This window comes from Macaca mulatta, chromosome 6, assembly GCF_049350105.2.
Source record: "Macaca mulatta isolate MMU2019108-1 chromosome 6, T2T-MMU8v2.0, whole genome shotgun sequence".
NCBI classification, from domain to species: domain Eukaryota; kingdom Metazoa; phylum Chordata; class Mammalia; order Primates; family Cercopithecidae; genus Macaca; species Macaca mulatta.
In genome coordinates, this window is record NC_133411.1 from 25,288,837 (window position 1) to 25,309,871 (window position 21,035).

Genomic DNA, 21,035 nt, shown 5'->3' on the forward strand with positions numbered 1-21,035 from the left:
GGGTACATGTGCATAACGTGCAGGTTTGTTACATAGGTATACTTGTGCAATGTTGCTGTGCTGCACCCAACAACTCGTCATTTACATCAGGTATAACTCCCAATGCAATCCCTCCCCCCTGCCCCCTCCCCCCTCCCCATGATAGGCCCCAGTGTGTGATGTCCCCCTTCCCAGTCCAAGTGATGTCATTGTTCAGTTCCCACCTATGAGTGAGAACATGCGGTGTTCGGTTTTCTGTTCTTGTGATAGTTTGCTAAGAATAATGGTTTCCAGCTGCATCCATGTCCCTACAAAGGACGCAAACTCATCCTTTTTTATGGCTGCATAGTATTCCATGATGTATATGTGCCGCATTTTCTTAATCCAGTCTGTCACTGATGGACATTTGGGTTGATTCCAAGTCTTTGCTATTGTGAATAGTGCTGCAATGATGCTTATTTTAATCCAGTTGTCCTTTACAGCCCATAATTCTTTTATTTTGGTTTCTGTCATCTCCTTTTCATATGGGGATACTGATGAAGACTTCAAAATTCATCAAGAATCTTTGGGATCTAATTTCTTCAACCAATTTACTTTAGGGTCCTTTTTATTATAGATGGTGGATCTGCCTGGTTCTCAATTCGACACTCTCTCTTACCATGTATGAGTTCAAATCATATTCATTCCTAAACGATCACACTCAAGAACAGTATAGATGTGTGGAATATGCCAGTCCCTTTAACTCCAGACATCATGTTCTCAAGATAAAAGCCTTTAAATAAAAAGCCATTTTATGTATGGTCAACATGGAATTGGAATGCAAAATTAATCCTGCTGAGGATTTCCCTCATCTCCCATGCTCTTTATCTATTCTACAGTCCTAGAATCAATCTGTTGTTGGTTTTTTTTTTTTGTTTTTGTTTTGTTTTTTTAATTAAGAGACAGAGTCTGTCTTTGTTACCCAGGCTGGAGTACAGTGGTGCCATCAATGCTCCTCCAACTCCTGGGCTCAATCCTTTTTCCTCAGCCTCCGCTTCCTGAGTAGCTGCAACTACAGGCACATGCCCCAATACCCAGCTAATTTTTAAATTTTTGTGGAGATGAAATGTTTCTTACTATCTTGCCCAGGCTGGTCTTGAGCTCCTGGTTTTAAGCAATACTCCCACCTTGGTGTGGGGATTGCAGGCTTGAGCAGGCATGAGCCACTGTGCCTGGCCTGGAACCAACATTTATGGCTATCAATACCCCCATCAGTTAACTGTCTCAGGTATCATAATATCCCTTCTTATATGTATCAAAATTCATACTGAACTATTAGTTCTGTGTTGCAAAAGAGGATTTATGTTTTGCACCTATCCATAAGTCTTTGTCCACAAGACCTCAACGTTTTTGACTCTCATTGTAGTGAATACTTTATTATTTCCCAACTCTACGATTGTGCTAAAAACTATTGACTATATACTTTAAACAGTTGCATTCTATAATGTTTCAATTTTTCTACATAAATATGCTTTAAAATTATTTTTAAAATACAAAAAGAGGATGTTTTGTTGGTATCATAGTAGACAGAAGTAGACTAAACCAGTGGATACAAACCTGCACAAATAAAGATACGTGATTTATGACACAGTTGAAGCTACAAACTTTTAGGATACAGACTATTTGATGTCTACAATCAAATAAACTTAATTTTTCTCCTACAGTATAAATAATCAATTCAGTATTTATATATATGTTGTTACAAACTGAATATTGTGTATCTCCCAAAATTCAATATTAAAATCTAATCCTCAATATGATCCTCTTTGGAGTTGGATCCTTTGGGTGGTAATTAGGCCATAAAGGTAGTCCCTTAATGAATGCAATTAGTGCCCTTAAAAAAGAGGCCAGAGCGCTAGCTTGTCATCTTTCTGCAATGTAGGGTAAGTTGAGCACACACAAACCTCCAGTAGTGGGGAAGGCAATAAATTTCCAGTAGGGAAAATTGAGCTCTGACATGCTTTTTTCTACTTGTTCTAGTCTGTTGTTGAAACTTTCCACTGCATTTTGTATTTTTATAGGTATATCGTTCATTTCCAGAACTTGTGGTTGTTCTTTCTTTATAATATCTATCTATCTAGAAAATTTTTCATTCGTATCCTAGATTGTGTTTTTAAATTTCTTTAATTGATTTTCAACTTTCTCTGGTATCTCCTTGAGTAGGTTAATAATCAACCTTTTTAATTCTTTATATGACGCTTCAGAAATTTTTCTCTTTGTTTGGATCTATTGCTGTGGAGCTAGTGTGATTTTTTAGGGGTGTTATAGAGCCCTGTTTTGTCTTGTAAATGCCCTAAATGCTCCACTTAAAAGATAAAGAATGGCAGAGGGAATAATTTAAAAAAAACCAGTCAAATATCTGTTGTCATCAAGAGATTCATCTAACACATTAAGGATTCATATAAACTTGAAGTAAAGGTGTGAAAAAGGATATTCCATGCAAATGGAAACTGATAGTGAACAGAAGCAGCTATTCTTACATCACACAAAACAGACTTTAAAGCAACAACAGTACAAAAAGACATAGAAGGACATTGTACAATGATAAAATGATTAGTTGAACAGGAAGATATTACAGTCCTAAATTTATATGCACCTAACACTGGAGCTCCCAGATTTAGAAAATAATTGCTACAAGATGTGCAAAATGGAATAGACAGCAACACAATAATAGCAGGGGACTTCAATACTCCACTGGCAGCATGAGGCAGATTATTAAGAGAGAAATTCAGCAAAGAAACAATGGACTTAAACAATACCTTAAAATAAATGGACCTAACAAATTTTTAGAGAACATTCTTCCCAACAACTGCAGAATAAACATTATTTTCATCAGCACATGGAACATTCTCTAAGATAGATCATATAATAGGCCAATGAGTCTCCTCTGAATAAATTTGAGAAAATTGAAATTATATCAAGTATCTTATCAGACTGTTACAGTTGGTAGTTACTCAGACATGAGCAGGGAAGGAGAGGGTCCCATACCCGACAAGAATATTACATGACCATCCGGTGACATATTTTCTAAATATCCACGGGTTGGTAAAGATTACTATCCTTTAATTGTATGAAAATCCAAACTGCTAGGTATTTTGTTAAATTAATATGTATATCTAATGTATAGGCATTGTATTTTTGTTTCTAATTTTAAATTGAAATTGAGTAGACACACTTATAAGTGAGAGCTGACTGATGAGAACACATGGATATATTGGGTAGGGGAACAAAACACACTGGGTAACTGCAGGGACTTAGGGAGGGAGAACATCAGGAAGAATAGCTAATGGGTGCTGGGCTTAATACTTGGGTGGTGGGATGATTTGTGCAGTAAACCACTGTGACATACATTTACCTATGTAGCAAACCTGCATGTCCCGCACATGTACACCTGAACTCAAAAGTTGAAAATATAGAAAAATAAATAAATTGAGTAGACAGTTGTATTTATACACTTTGTAAAATCTATACATATTCCAAGGAGTGAATTGCTAGTCTTTTGGTATCATCATTAAGCTAATTCACTGACAATAAGTGAACATTAAATAAATAAGGCAACTAGTGGCTGGGAGTGATGGCTCATGCCTGTAATCCCAGCACTTTGGGAGACTGATTCAGGCGGATCACGGGGTCAGGAGTTTGAGACCAGCCTGACCAACATGGTGAAACCCCGTCTCTACTGAAAATACAAAAATTAGCTGGGCATGGTGGTGTGTGTCTGTACTCCCAGCTATGCAGGAGGCTGAGGCAGGAGAATCTCTTGAACCCAGGAGGCGGAGGTTGCAGTGAGCTAAGATTGGGCCACTGAACTCTGGACTGGGTGACGAGTGAGACTCCATCTTAAATAAATAAATAAATAAATAAATAAAGCAACTAAAAGAATATCTACAGGGGATGATATTTAGAGTTTACATTTTAACAAGTCTTATTACTCACAGCAGTAAAAAAATGCAAGCATAATAAGCCTAGTAAATCAGTAATTTAAAAAGTTAAAATTAATTAATGGATTAAAAGCATATTATATACATGACATGTTATTTTCAGATCATTAAACATGACCATGATAAACAATTGCAGGTGCTTGAAATTTCCACAGTTTCATATAACATTAATTAAACACTAAATGTCAGAAGAAAATCACTAATAGTGCTTCTCAAAGAAAGGTGTATGACCACCTGTATCTGAATCTCCTACCCACTTGAGACTGCTAAAGTCATTAATTCATCTCCATTATGAGAGGTTTATGAATTGCAATACTAACTGCAGGTTTCTGGGATCGCAGCTATATACAAAATATCCCACATGATCCTATGCATATTACTATTTGAGTTGCACTGCATTAGGGAAGAAAGGCAAAAGTCTTCATATTCATTGTACTGTTTAATTTTGTGTGTCAACTCAGCAGGACCACAGTGCCCAGATATGTGGTCAAATACTTTCTAGAGGTTTATTTGAGGATGTTTTGGGCTGAAATTGAAATTTGAAGTAGTGGATTTTGAATAAATAAGATCACCTTTTAAACTGTAAGTCAGCCTCATCCCACAATACAAGACCTGAACATAACTCTGCCAACAGATGATCTTGGAACATGAACTGCAACATGAAGTTTTCTGGGTCTCCAACCTGCCAGCCCTCTCTGCAGATTTTGAACTTTGCAGCCTCCATAATCACAAAACTCTTTAAAATAAATCTACACACACACACACACACACACACACACACACACACACACACACAGACACACACAGAGACACACACAGGCCATTGGTTCAGTGTCTCTGAAAAAAGCCTGATTTAATAAGTCTGTGATGCACTAATTAACCATCACACATTATATTTACCTCACATTAACTTACATTCTATACAAAACAACCCAAAAGACCCTGACCCTGTTACTGTCCTCAGCGCTGGGCGGAACAGGAATGCAGAGCTGCCTCAACAATAATTAACAGACCTCAGGGAAACCTTCTAGATCCTAATCCCTAATCTTGATTCCTGCTACCCTTGTTCTATTCTCCCTATAAAAGAAACGCCTTTTTTTCCTGCTTGTTCCTTAAGAATTTTGCAAATCTTTTGTTTATAGATATTTTATTGCAAAATATTTTAAATAATTTTTATATTAACTCCAAATAAGTTTTTAGTTGACAATTTCCTGTTGCTGCAATTAGGATCAACACTGGGTCTCAACTATGAAACCTTCTCATTCTGACCAGGTAATGGAAACTTGCAAATCCTTTGAACTCCTTTTATCTTAATTGGTAAAGTGAATTTTTGGTGAGTTCAACACTCAATCCAGTCTACAGATGTTTTGTCTCTTGAAACACAGGAAGGATTTTACTTTAACTCCTTTAGGCAAAGAGACTTCTGTTTGGCCTTTCTGTGCAGCCTCTTCTGGTTTTCTTCAAATTTCCAGGCTGGAATTTCATGGAAATGTTTCTCTGGCTTATCGGACATAGGATTGTGCAAGGAAATCTTGGGTTGAGAGGGAATCTTTTCTAGTTCTTTAAAGTCTTATCTCTGTTTAATAATCAAGTCCTGTGCATAGCTCACTGTATGGGTACCCTTTATTCTCTTCTCCCACTGGTTATATACTCTGTAATGCACTACCTCTGTTAAATATCTCCAATGACACATATTTCTAAGAATAATGTAGAACTGAAATGGCCTTTTTGAGGTTCTTGTGCCCTCCCCTAGAATCAATTGTCTGATTATTAATCAACAGTCTGCTTATTTGTGATGGAATGTGTAAACCAAAAAGCAACTTTCTCAGTGTAAGTTTAATTGGGACATTCAGCAATCTTGATCTACTTAATTTGAGCCTATTTAATCTCTCAATAATATTCTGTCTCCCTCAAATATTTATTTTGTTATTTTCTGATTTCACAAATAACATATGTATTTATCATAAAAATATATATGCTCTGATATATATATATATATGTTCTGAGATAAATATATATATAGTAACATGGTTAACTCTAGCTAATTAACAAATTTATTACCTAACACAATTATTTTTGTGGTGAGATCTACTTTTTTGCATTTTTCAAAAAGTCCAGTATACTCTCCTGTACAATAGCTCTTTTGAATTTATTTCTCCTGCTTATCCTTACTTGTGTATTACTTAAGTAGACTTATGTGTATTTACTACTCTTTTATTTCTCACTTACTCCAACCTCAAAGGCACTCCCAGCTATTCTCTTTTCTCTCTCTTTTTCTCTCAGGTCCTTCAAATCCATTCCAAGGTCTTCACATTACCTTAATTTCCCTACTATGTCCCACATACTGGGTCAACCTTAGATATTCTAAGGGAAAGAAACATTGGGCTAATGCCTATGCAAAAAGGAAGATAATTTATCAAACTCAAAAGTCTCAGTGATATCTTTGAAGGATATGGTCCTATGTGCCCCTCAAAAACCCTTAAACTAACTGGATAAAATAATAGTCTCAGTCAATGGACACCCCTCCACATTTTTGACAGACACTAAAGCCATTTGTGCTACTTTAAGACCTTATATGATCCCACCATAATCCTTGAGAATATATCAACGATCTCACTGGTGGGATGGGAAAACTTGCCACATAACTTTACCCTTTCTCAACCACTTTCTGTATCTCTTTCACCCCAAAATGTCCAATGTAAGCGTTTATTGTCCACTAGTCTATTAGACAGATATTAACTTTCTTATTGGCATGTAAATATTTCATGTTCTCCCCAAAGGACTAACCCTTGAAGTCCTGGACTCTTCCCCAATCACTGTTATACTCTAACAACTTCGATAGATCAATCCAAATTGCTTACCCCTCTCCCAGCTCCCAAAACTCTTACCATCATCACATTCAAACATACTAACTGACTTTCCCGACTCCCTCTGGGCTGTGAAGTTTACAGACACAGAATGTACTGCAAAGCATAATTGTTGAAAAGAAAATAGTCCCCCAACATACCCCTCCCTAAGCTACCCTGGTATCTTTCAAGATCTGAAAGATTTGAAAGTCTCAAACCTATCTTTCAAGGACTTTCTTCAAAGGACACTTTTTTTGTAATTTAGTTCTGGCAATACCCCAATTCTTCCAGTAAAAAAAAATCTCGTTATCTCTTATTAAGTCTGGATTTATTTTTATTTGTCAAATAAAAGTAAGTCACATGAGCCCTATGTTTTCCCAGGTTTCCAATCAGAGACATTTCCCAGACACTATTCCAGAGATGAAAATCTCACTGAATTGAGGTGGTAGAGATCAGATATTTATAGATATCCAACTCCATGGGTTACTAATGAGCATTAATAACATTTTATCTGGTACTTTATAGGTACCAGGTACTGTCTTATTTTCTTAACAAATATTAATGGATTTAATCAATAATGTTAAATTTTTGCAGGAAAAAAAACAGATGAATTTCATACAGGTTCAGAAAACTACTCAATGAAAAACAATATGTCAAAAATAGGTTGTGGGCTGCACTTTACATCAGAAAAGAATAGGGACAGGGGATCCTATATAAGACTGCTAGGTGAGAACTGGAAATAATTGTTGAACATCACAATTGATTACTTTGTGTACATATTCAATATAAATACTTGAATATATATTATTAATACTACAGGGAAAGCAAGCATATTGATTAATCCGACCATAGAAAGACATTTATATCATAAAAAGTATTTTAACATAGACCAATATGGATTAAATTATAATTTAATCATTCTCTTTTATGTTTCTATGTCATTTTTATAACTTAGATTTATAAAAGTGGGTGTTCTCTATTTAAAACAAAAAGACATATATATACTATAGAAATATAATATATGAAGTATTAAGACATACAGACAAGCAAACTTTGCCTGAAATATGTGACTAGATGATAAAAAGGGGAAAAAAAAAGGTGTAATATCTTTTATGCTTTTCTGTTTAAAAAAATTACAACTTAAAAGCACTACATAGAACTTTAAAGTGTACTTTATACATGCATAAACTAATATCAAAATAACACACACACCACACATATATATATAGATTTGTCAAGTGAAGCAGTGGAAGTGGAGAAGGAACAAATAACTCTGTAACAGATTATGATCAATTAGTTGTAAACACCACTGCACTTGGACTGGCCTAAAGTCACATTTTATCAAAATAGAAAAAAAAAAACCCTCATCAGAACAAAGAAAGCAAAAGGTAATTATTGAGAATATAAAATACACATGGATGTTTTCTCAATTTTGGTTACTCCTGTTCCACCATCTACTGGTAGCTTTTGAGAATGCTTTTTGTCTGCCTCAAAACCAATTCACTTTTCCTAAAATATGTTAACAAACCTCTTTATTGACAAAAGTTGTTTCTTCAAAATTTCCTCTTTACATGCTTAATAATTAACTCCAGAATAAATCTATAAAGGTATGTTTGTCTTTCAAATACTACCTTCTTTGGCAATTGCAATATGCATTAAACAGGTCAGAGTGTTCCAGTCTCTCTAAGTTTAAATAACATGCAGGTGAAATTAATGCTAATTGATAATTAAAATGAATTGATTTAAAGTCATTTTTTATGAAATATCTTTTATGAATTTATATAGTATCAAAGACATTATAGTTAAGTTTATTTAACTTTGTTTCTCCTTCTCCGTCTCCTTTGATCGCTCGCTCTCTCTGTATTTGTGTGTGTGTGTGTATCTCTTTTTCTCAATATTTGGATCAAGATTAGGTAGCTATGTGGGATAATGGAGACCATACTTTGTTGGTCGTTGTGTTAGTCTGCATGAGCTGCCCTAATAACACAGATCGGGTGGCTTAAACAACAGACATTTATTTTCTCCTAGTTCTGGAGACTGAAAATCGAAGATCAAGATGCTAGAAGATATAGTTACTGATGTAGACTGTCTTCCTGGTGGGCAGTCAGCAACCTTTTCACTACGCTTTCACGAGTCTTTCCTCTCTGCATGGAAGAGAGGGAGAGAAAGAACGTGAGTGTTTATCCCTCTTATATAAACATCAGTTCTATTTAATTAGAACCCCACTCTTATGACCTCATGTAACCCTGATTACCTACATAAAGGGCCTATCACCAAATACAGAAATTTGGGAATTGTATTGTCCCCAAATTCCTGGGTTTTAGCTTCAACACACGAATTTGTGGGAATACAATTCACTCTATTATAGTAGGTGTAAATTGATGCAACTTTTATAAAAAGCTGTCTTGTAATACATAACATTTGCTTGGAAGCCTTTATCTCCTTATCCAGTCATTTATTTCTGGGAATTTATTTTAATAAAATATATGAAACACTGAAGGTTTGCTCACAGATATGTTCACCACCGTATTTTTATAACATAAGACTTAAGCAACGATTCCCAGATGTTTTCAGGTTGCAGCACACGAAGCCCTCAGTGCCCGCAACCCACTCAGGAGATCACACACTCACTGAGGGCATCTGTGTCTTGGTGTACCTGGAACCCATTTGTGGAAACCAGCGATCCTGGTTGTACTAAAAGGCTCTGATATAAAGACAGAATATCAGAGTAGGTAGTGGAGAGAACCTGATGTATTGGATTATTATGTCCTCTTCTTGTGAAGAAACAAGTGATCAGAGGGATTCCTGAAAGATGAAAAAGGCATGTATATTTATACCCACCCATTTTTTTGCCCACATATTCTTTAATATATTTTAAATTTGTTAAAACATTATTTTGGTAAAGCTTATTATGATAGAGAAATAATATGTTCTCTAACGTTAATTTTAAAATTTTTTTAACCTATAAAGTTAGCATCAATAGAAATATAACAGTAATGAAAGATGTTACCACATTATCTGCTCCTGGGGAGTAAGAATATAGGTAATTTTGTTTATATTACATATTTTTACCTTGTTTTTACCAAAATAAACAGGATTTATTTAATGCAATGCTATAAAATCCTAAATTAAATATGCATGATATGTTCACACTATATTTGGTGTGGATGGAATCCTGTTCTCTCACAATTCACTTATTGAATCCTTAACCCCTCGTGTGAGTGTATTGGAGATAGAGCCTATAAGGAAGTGATTAAGGTTAAATTAAGTCTTAAGAATGGATCCCTGATAAGATAGAACTGATTCCGTTTTCATAAGAGAAGGAGATTCTAGAGTTCTCTTTCCAATGGTGAGGATATGGTGAACAGTCTGTAGCCAGGAAGAGACTCTTCACCACAATCCAACTGGGCTGGCACCCTTATCTGAGACTTCTAATCTCCAGAACAGAGAGAAAGCACACTTCTGTTGTTTAATGCATCCAGTATCTTGTATTTTGTTGTGATGGCCTGAGGCAACTAACATAACCTTATCACTTCATAAGAAGCTCATGTCCCTTTATAATACACACACACACACACACACACATATATACACACACATGCTCACACATAAATTTGTATAAAAATATTGGTATTTTAAGAGGCATCTTATTCATAAGAATATATAATTTTTCAAGTCCTAGGACTTGTGAGAAGCTTAAAAATATCACTAATTGGCTTACTTTTTTGAAATATGTTAATGGTAATTTGTGGTAATTACTGCTGCTTTATCAGAAGTTCACACAAAAGGTTATGCTTTTGTGACACTGACACATTGCCACAGCTCTGAATTTTCCTGACATGGTTCTAAAATTACTTTGCTTCCTGAACTACATGAGTTCCACCTCTGAGGCTCACATTTCCAGGCTTGGGCTGGACCTCGTAAACAGCCCACTGATAACTCTGTGGTCTACCTAATTCTGAACCTGAGAGGAATGGAGAATGGCGTCTCCATAAAGTCATCCTGGAAGTTGCTCCCATTTTTACTGTTAAAGTAAGTAGTTAGGCAGACATGAGCAGGGCAGAAGAGGCCCTCCTGCCATGCTCCCACCAACCAGGAATGTCAGGTGACCATCAGTGATGGTCAGATAGTTGTTAAACTGTCTCTAGAATAATAATGGGTTGCAGCCAGCCAGGGAAAAGCCCAGGGAAAAGCACTCTTCTGGTAGGTCGAAAACACTTGAAACATGATCAGCAGCTTCCAGATAAGATCTCAGGAGCTGGGTGAATGGGCTTAAGCACGAGCACTAGAGGCAAAATGGCAGAGTTTAATTGGTCTACGACCTTAGTTTAGGAATGCTTGACTGGTCAAGGAAAAATGCCTCAAATGAGCATGTGCACAACTTCAGTAAATGCACTGCACATGCACCCCTCCCAAGTGCTGCCAGGTCACTGAGCGTGCAGACAGCCCACCCCAAAGGAAGAATTAAGACAGGAGAGATGCAAAGCCCGGAAGCAAGCCAAAGTATAAAAACCCCAAGTCGGGCCTGGCGCGGTGGCTCAAGCCTGTAATCCCAGCACTTTGGGAGGCCGAGACGGGCGGATCACGAGGTCAGGAGATCGAGACCATCCTGGCTAACCCGGTGAAACCCCGTCTCTACTAAAAAATACAAAAAAACTAGCTGGGCGAGGTGGCGGGCGCCTGTAGTCCCAGCTACTCGGGAGGCTGAGGCAGGAGAATGGTGTAAATCCAGGAGGCGGAGCTTGCAGGGAGCTGAGATCCGGCCACTGCACTCCAGCTTGGGCGACAGAGCGAGACTCCGTCTAAAAAAAAAAAAAAAAAACACCCCAAGTCAAGGGTTGGAAGGGACAGAATCAAGTTTGTTGAAGACCTATTGGATTTGCTGCTGCTAGCATTACCTCTCAACCACTATCTTGGTGACTGAGCTCTTCCTCTGGTTATGTAAGTTTTTAATTTACTTGGTAATTGGGTTTTGTTTCTGAATCCTTATAATCCCATGTTTCTATTCTATCATAGCTGCCTAGTCTTTTTCTGATTTAATCATAAGTACATGACACCAAAAATTTGAAATGCCCTCATTCTTCTTAGCATATTTATACCACCTTTTCTACTTAGACCAAACCATCTTCCTGTTGATGTACTTGATATAGATAGATAGATAGATAGATAGACAGATAGATATAGATAGAGAGAGAGAGAGAGAGAGAGAGAGAGAGAGAGAGAGAATATCTATCTATATCTACAGACTCTCTTTTGAGAGAGTCTCCCTTGTCACCCAGCCTAGAGTGCAGTAACCTGATCTCAGCTCATTGCAACTTCCATCTCCTGGGCTCAAGCAATTCTAATGCCTCAGCCTGCCAAGTAGCTGGAACTACAGGTGCACACCACCATGTCTGGCTAATTTTCATATTTTTAGTAGAGATGGGGTTTTTCCATGTTAACCACTCACACTGGTCTGGAACACATGCCCTCAAATGATCCACTCACCTCAGCCTCCCAAAGTGCTGAGATTATAGGTGTGAGTCACCCTGCCAGACCTTGATCCATGATTTCTAATGTCTACATTAAAACTTGCAAAATGGTGCTGCTTAGTCTTGATCACAATACTATCACAAAAGATTAGACTTAAAAATATCCGTAGAAATTAACCCATCCAAATGCAGTCATTTTACACACAGAAATTTCAAAATATTTTGGCCAAACTTACAGGAGGAGTGAATTAATTTCCCGTTGTTGCTGTAATGAATTACCACAAATTTAGTGGCTTCAAACAACATATATTTATTATCTTAGAGATTCTGTAAGTCAGAAATAGAAAAATCAGTTTCTCAGGGCTAAAGTCAAGGCATCTACTGGCCTGCTTCCTTCTAGAGGCTCTAGGGGAGAACCCATTCCCTGGCCTTTTCCAGACTCCAGAAGTTGCCTGCATTTCATGGTCATGGCGCCTTGTGTTGGCCTCACTCCAGCCACTGCTTCTGTCATCACATCTTCTCTCTCAGTCCAACTTCACTGTTTCCCTGCTGTAAGCAATCTTGTCGTTACATTGGGCTGTACAACTATAAGCAAGTTTGGAGTCAGGTAAAAGGAAACCAGTATGCTATTTGAAAATATTACTGCAATAGGGAGAAATACACTAAGAATAAAACATACAAGTGTCTCAGGAGTCAGGCAAAGTAAGATTTTTTTTTTTTTTGATGGGAGAAGTAAACAAAGAGGGTGTGAGGAAGTGGAATAAAAGAGTAGTGTGCTTAGGTAGTAGATCAGAGAATGTTTAACCCCGAGGCCAGGGTGTTTCCTAAGACAGCCCCTTAAGGAGGGTTGTGTTTGCTGAGTGTGATCGAAGTTCAGGGTCCTGGGGAAAGAGAGAATTTTAACTAAGGTCTGGCTAAGAATGATTTTGTTCTGATTGATCAGTGTGGGCAAAACAGTTCAACTAATCATTTATGGGGTAAATAAGGACAATTAAGAAAGTGTGTGTCTGATGTTGTTATATGTAAACAAGGGGGTGTGATATGTGAGTTTTATCTAAGTCACATAGAGAAGAGGGATTTTTTGCAGTATCCATTTTTCCAGAAAATAGAAGTGTAGAGAGATTTTTTTTAAGCTCTCACTGTGTTCTACAATCATAGGGCTTATGTAAACTTCAATACTATCATGGCCCACCTGAATTATCCAGAGTAATCTTTCCATTTTGTGTTCCTTAATTACACCTGCAGATGTCCTTTGCCATATGAGGCAAAATACAGTTTTCAGGGATAAGGGAAGGGACATGTCTGTCTTTGGCAAGGGGAAGGCATTTTTCAGCCTATCACAAAAGGTTAGTGGATAATCCTAAAAAGAAATGAAGATTTTTGTATTTCTAACCAGAGCATTTTTCTACCACTGACTTTAGAATATCTGTCTTTCTCCAGGTGCCTGCATATACCCACCACCCCATCTGAAAAACCATCTCTTCAGTTTCAACAAACTTCACAGTTTTTTTATATACACACTAACTTTCTGCCTTAATTGCTAACTCTGACTTTAAAATGTACTCCATGTTTCAGCACCTCACATGTGCTACCAATATTGATAGCTTTATAATGCTCAGAGCCCTAGTTTAACCACTTAAGGCCTTGGAGCACTGCCAAGCTTTAAATGAGTCCCTCAAAGTTCCTGTGTTGGAAACTTAATCCCCAATGCAACAGGATTGAGGGGCATGACTTAATTAGAGGTCATGTGGGCTCTGCTCTCATGAATGCATTAATGTTGTCATTGTGAAAGTGAGTTAGTTATTACAGGAGTGGATTGTTACAAAATTAACTTCAGCCCCCTCTTACTCTCTTGTTCTCACAGTTTCTTGCCCATCCACCTTATTCCATGGGATGACTTAGATTCAACAAGAAGGTTCTCACCAGATGCTTGTTTTATATTCTAGGACTTCCCAGCCTTTAGACCCATGAGCCAAAAAATGTTTTTTTTTCTTTATAAATTACTCAATCTATCATATTCTGCCATAGCAACACAAAACACACTAAGACATAGAGGAAGCAAGCTTTCCAAGTGTGCCCTGTTCCATTGCCATTCTTGCCCCACACTAATAAAATATTCCCAAGGATGCGGGCAAAAACATATACCTTCTTGCCACTTTTATTGTGTGTGCAGATGGGCTTATATTTCCTGACTATCATATATGGTCCTCCCTTGAAAATTATGTATCTACTTAGACTAATTATGTATCTACATTTTTAGACTAAAAAAAATTATTACCTATTTTATTCATCTATAACTCCAATGAAATTACTGGAATAATTACACTTTCAAGGCATTCCAACTGTTCAGTATTTATCCTTCTGTGTATACAAAATAATAACATAGTCTGTTTAATATCTTTCCATATAGAGCTCATCACCAATACCACTTTTCAGATTATTATAGTCATACATATTATCCACCATTTCTGGTATTCTATTTTAACTTGACTTTCTGCAATGGATTTCCAACTGGCTGTCCAGCTTCCACTTTCACCTTTAAAAAATCAATTGTGTACACAGTAGCTAGAGGAAAAAAATAAACATACATATATATATGTGTATGTATGTATATATGTGTGTGTGTGTGTGTATATATATGTATGTATAGTTGTTCCTTGGTATTAGTGGAGTATGGGTTTCAGGAACCTGCAGAAATACAAAATTCCATAAATGCTCAAGCTTCATATATAAAATATCATGGAGTTTGCACATAACGTACCCATACTTTTCTAAATGTTTTAAATGACCTCTAGATTACTTATATTACCTAATATATTATAAATTTAATGTAAATAGTTATACTATATTTGTATTTGTATTATTTTCTATTTTTTTATTTCTTTATTACTTTTGATCTATGGTTGTTTGAATCAGTGGGTGCAAAACCCATGTATATGACAGGCTGACTGAATGTACAAAAACATACACATTCAAGTTTCTTCACACTTAACATATGGTAAAGGTATAAAGCTGTCTCACTATTTTTGAATAAAGTCCCACATTATAAACTAAACTAATTTTCCCAGGTACTTGTTAGTATAAGACAAAGGTTCATATGGTAGGGCTCCACATGAAACCCTACCAACCTCTCAGTCTAATACCTTGTCATTATCAATTGTGTATGTCAATGTCATTCCAAAAGAGATATCTGGCATTTGGTCTCAGTTTCTTGTAGGTAATAAAGTTCTTACCTAGTAAGAGTGCCTTTGTTTCAGGTGGGGATGGCCAAACCTCTATGTCTTTAGAGTTGTGGCTAATCATGCCAGAAAGACCAACAACAAGGCTTAGGTTAGGGGCACATGAGTCAACTCAGAGGCTGAGCTAAAGCACATGGAAAAGTAATAAATCAATCATGTCTACCCAAGGGATCCCCAGTAAAACTCCAAAGGAAGGATTGAGTGATTCTCATCATTTGGCAGTATTCTGTGTGCATTGTTGCACATTGATATCTCAAAAGCAATGTGCTCTGCCTCTCCAAAGAGGGGACAACAAAAGAATTTCATTTGGGCTCTTTGGGAGGCCAAGACAGGCAGATCACGAGGTCAGGAGATCAAGACCATTCTGGCTAACCCAGTGAAACCGCATGTCTACTAAAAAAATACAGAAAACTGCGCTGGCGAGGTGGCGGGCGCCTATAGTCCCAGCTACTCAGGAGGCTGAGGCAGGAGAATGGTGTGAACCCGGGAGGTGGAGCTTGCAGTCAGCTGAGATCCGGCCACTGCGCTCCAGCCTGAGCGACAAAGCTAGACTCCGTCTCAAAAAAAAAAAGAATTTCATTTGGAACATTTCTATATCTTCTTTAGTCTAATTTTAAACTGTATCAGAGCTTTGAGAATAATTACTTTCAGTGAGTTCTGTGACTAGTTCTAGCAAAGTATTAAAGCTTAAGGGTCTTTTTGGAAACCCTCCAAATTTTCAGATGGCATTAGAAGTGAAAGCACTTCTGTGGAGGATTTTGCCCTCAAACTTTACAGTTTGGTTAACTCTGAGCATTTGCTATGAGAAATGGGATGTGCTAAAAATAATCCTAACTTATTGAAATACGTGGTTTGGAAAGAAGGATGAGAGGGAAGGAATGACAAATGTCTTATTCTTGCGTGGCTTTGAGGTGTCCCATTTTGTAGAACTGTAGCTAGGCTGCAATCAGTTACTGGAGCAAAAGTTACCAATGAAATTTAGAAATGATGGGTCCAACTTCTGAGGAGTTGGCTCACAAAGAAAAAAAGCAGAATTTGAAATATCTGTTAAATGTTATCTATAATAACTAAAATAAAAGCAAGAGAATATTGGTGTGGATCCTGATGATGGGCCACCCTTGGATCTTGGCAGGTCAGAGCTTTGACCTCTAGCCTTAGAGCCACTACCAAAGAGAAAATTTATGCTAAGAAGACAGTGAACAAGATTGAGCAAATTTGCAAAAGAATGGAGAAGGCGAGATGAGAGAACAAAGGGTTTCATCCATCAGCCTGACATCTTCATTTTTAGAGTTACTAAAAAGAGGAGTAAATACAGTAGAAATTGAAGTCAAAACAGATATCTTAATATAGCACTCTCTGAAGTTGGATGGACAAATAGCCCCTGCTGATTTCACAAGGTTGAAGAAATCTAAACAAATCTGCATATTTGCTCTACTTTAAAGAAATTTAAAGTTATAGGCAAAGATGGAAACCTAACCTTCAGTTGGCTGGTACAGTAAGTCTGCAATCTAGTCAAGATAAGAGCAGACAAGTAGTTATGGGTCCTTCACTGGAAATCCAAGGCTAACTGCATATGACTGGGTGACATGTTAAGACAGGTAGAGGGTAGAAACAAATCTCAGACTTCTTGAAATGGAAATTCCATGTCCTGTGGTTACAACATTTTGATGAAGGATACAGTAATAAATAGATACAAATGGATATGTTTGAACAAACTTAGTGTAAAGTGGTTTTGTTTTCCTTCCCTAAATGTATTATGGGAATGGATATTTGGTCTGATTGGTGAATGTGTCCCCTGCCTAGTATTATAAAGCAAAATGTGTGTAAACCAACCTTTTCCCAAATATCAATTGGCTATAGCAAATGGGAACCATAAGGTTGAACAAGCCCTCCCAGGTCGTTACTTTGCTGTATAGTAACTCTGTGTAGAAGACATACTAGAGATTACCGCAAAAGTCTGTGAGTGCCACCCAGAAACAACTCTGAGATTTTGGACCAGAATATTTCTATTTGGGAGGAAATTATTAGTTTGCTATTGAACATTAATTAAAACTGCCTCTATGTCTAAAGGACATAATGTAACCATGAAACCTATTACTCCCATAATGTCTTGGGTGATATCAAAGAAACAGTCTAATAAGGAAAACAGTATCCATAAGTGATCCTTAAGTAAGTGGAAATGGTGTACACCGGAACATGCTACCAGGAGAATACAAGAAGGTGCTCCAGAAGAGGCAAGCTCTGTTCCCTTAGGCATGATTCTGAACCGCCCTGAGGAGCTGTCAGACACAGTGAGCACTTGGTCACTTAGACAGAAATTAACTCACAGCTCTTTGCTGACCAACAAAACGTTGTTTGGTGTATGGTGGCAGTTCCGAGGTGAATAGGCAGTATGCTATTTGGAAACAGGTACTTTGATTTAAGAAGATAAAGGCAAATCAGCTCTGTGGGCTGTGTTACATATGGTTTGCCCTTACGTTTTGGTTTTTACTGACACAAGGCTGGTAAGTGATGGACTGGTCGTATGGTCATGCACAAGGCCTCATTAAAGACATGTCCATATGGGACATTGCCCTATGGGAATCACTGTGGGAATTTAAGAAGTACTTGAAAGCAGGATATATTAATACTTATCAGAAAACCCCCTTCCAAGACCCCTGCACCACAGAGAAAGAACAACAGAGCCCTATGTTTGGAACCCGTATGAACTCTGCCTTTGCCTCTATTTCTTTGGCTGATTTTAATCTATATCCTTCTATTCTTTTATAAGCTGTAACTATGAATGAAATAGCTTTCAGTAAATTCTGAGTCATCTTAACAAATTGTTGAATCTGAGAGTGATTTGGGAACTCCCTGAACTTACTGTCGGTGTCCGAAAAGAAGGCAAGGGAAGGCTGTTTGGCCTCTAACTTTATAGTCGGCCTCGAAGTCCTTGCAACTACTTCAAGTACTCCAGTGTAATTATTATTATATTTTTTTCTGCCATTACATTGCTCAAATTCTGTGATGAAAATCTAGTGAACCTTTATCAGTAAAAGTAGAGATTGAATTCTCGTGAATTAAATTGACAGACACAGATTCTTGTGAATTATGGTATTTATTCTTTGAAAAGATGTCCACATGCAATATATACACATATGCCTGCATAATTAATTTGGTCAGTTCATTTTGGTATCAATAACAATTTTTATATATAAATTTTAGCAAAATCTTTAGTCCTGTAGCTAAAAATGCACTTTTGTCTTTTTTGGTCTTTTGATTATGTGTGGATTATTTTGCTTGGTGTTTTTTGCTCATAATACTTAAACGGAAGACATAGTTTTCATGTACTGCTAATTTTAACTCATTTGATACAACTTGGGATGTCATAAACTTCTTTTATCGGGATATTTACTGTTTTATTTCCTTAGGCACTATTACACCATTCATCCTAAATATACTTTTTTAACAAATATTTTGAGATATCATCTTTTCTTTTGTTGAGTTTGAATTCTGTTTCCAAATGGTCATGAATTTGAATTCTTGCTTCCATCTCTTACTAAGTATGTAGCCGTGGTCAAGGTTCAATTTGTCTCACAATTATTTCTAGGATAATTAAAGCAGTGTCTTTCAAAATAAATTATTATTTCTTTAATGATTGCTGTTATGCGTCAGGGAAAATCTGTGACAATACAGTTTCAAAATCCTTACTTCTATACGTTATACGGTATTTCCCATACCCAATACTTTTTCCACAGTTGTGTAGCATTCCTATTATTTGTGTCAATATAAAGGTTACATTCCAAAAACTCCAACATTTAGGATTCTAGAATTCGCTTGTGGGTTCATTATTGTGTCTTCTTTATACAGAAACATGACCAGAAGCATATTTTGGCAGAAGTACCTTGGTCCCCTGTTTGTAGCTAGTCAAGTATTTTAGTGTTTAAAAACCTATACTCAGAATAATGAAGACGTGAGCTCTTTTATATTTATTGACTGTGGCCATAACCTCTTCTATTTTATAAGCTTATTGTGGCCATGTGTTCTGACCTACTTTAAATAACTTTCTCCCATAGCTTGTTGCTTACCTCCTGTTTTACCACTAGATGGTACTCATATATTCTTGGTATATTTCAAATACACAACTTTATTTCTCTAATCAGTAGAATTTAAATAATTCAGGAATATAAATAACTCTAAATACCAACTTTAAATAAATTATACTTTTAAATGACATTTATTAAATTTAATTACAACTATATACATATCAAGTAAAAATCAAATGTTAAATGCAGATTCATTTCTGCCTATATTCCCTTTACTATGTTTTTACTCTATATGTAGGAATGTAAAAATATAAGAATGATAATAATATTTATTTTACATTAAATGTATATGTGAATACTCTCCTTCCAAATTTTAATTCTTTGTAGTGATGGGGTCTATATATCCCTGCATATCTTAATTATGTGCAGTTTGCCTTTCCATTAATCAGATAGTTTTCCAATGAAGCTATTGACTGTTAATTAGCTAATACATAGGAATATTGCCTTATATACACTAAAATCGGTTGGCTTAGTGTAATTCAAGCACTATACTAAATGTTTTACATTTGTTAAATAATTTATTGTTGCACCAACCAAATGAGGTAGGTACTGCTTTAATTCTCATATGAGAAAACAGAATTAGAGAAATTAAGTAACTTCTCCATAGCCACATAGCTAGTAATTTCTAGGTTAGAAGCTGTCTCTTTCAAATCTCACAGTTGTAATTATTATCCAGTACTTCTAATACAATAACAATGGTGTGTTTATTATAAAACTTTCCACTTTTCTCTACCAGTAGAAAAAATAATTGGGCTTACATATACCTGTTCAAATAGAGAAAAGGAAATATCTACCTTTGAGATCTCCATGGAAAGAAAACAGATTAATACATATACACATATAGTTCTTATGGGGTTACAAATTGAATGTTAAGAATCCATGGCAGGGTAATACATTTTATTATCATGAATATAGCAACAGAATTTAATGCTCACCTCTTTATTTCTCTACTGCTTAATATGAATCTAGTGTTTCTGTATAAACTTTTTAACCTTTGCAGTTGAAAAGCAAAAAAAAAGCAAAGACTAGTTGGAAATAAGAATGATAATAATAACAATTAATAATAATAATAAAAATCTGACTGTATCCATAGTATCTCTCTAGGCAGGTAGCTGAGTACAAAGTTACGTTTTGAGCAGGTAGGCAAAAATTTTAATATTGTATGACTTTAATTTGATTATCAACACTCAAAGGGAAAATATATACCTATTAACTTGCTTTATTAAAACAAATTGGCCAGGTTTGGTGGCTCATGCCTGTAACCCCAGCATTTTCAGAGGCGAAGGCAGAAACATCACCTGAGCCTAGGAGTTTGAGACCAGCCTGGGCAACATGGCAAACCCCGTCTCTACAAAAAATAACAAAAAATGCCAGGCATGGTGGCACACACCTGTGGTCCCAGCTACTGCAGAGGCTGAGGAGGGAGGATCATTCG

At 36.5% G+C, this 21,035-nt stretch overlaps 1 pseudogene; it reads right to left on the bottom strand.

Annotated features, from left to right (window-relative positions):
• Window positions 1-1,253: 1,253 nt before the first annotated feature.
• LOC114679162 (small nucleolar RNA SNORA40) lies at window positions 1,254-1,346 on the bottom strand (annotated as a pseudogene).
• Window positions 1,347-21,035: the final 19,689 nt, after the last annotated feature.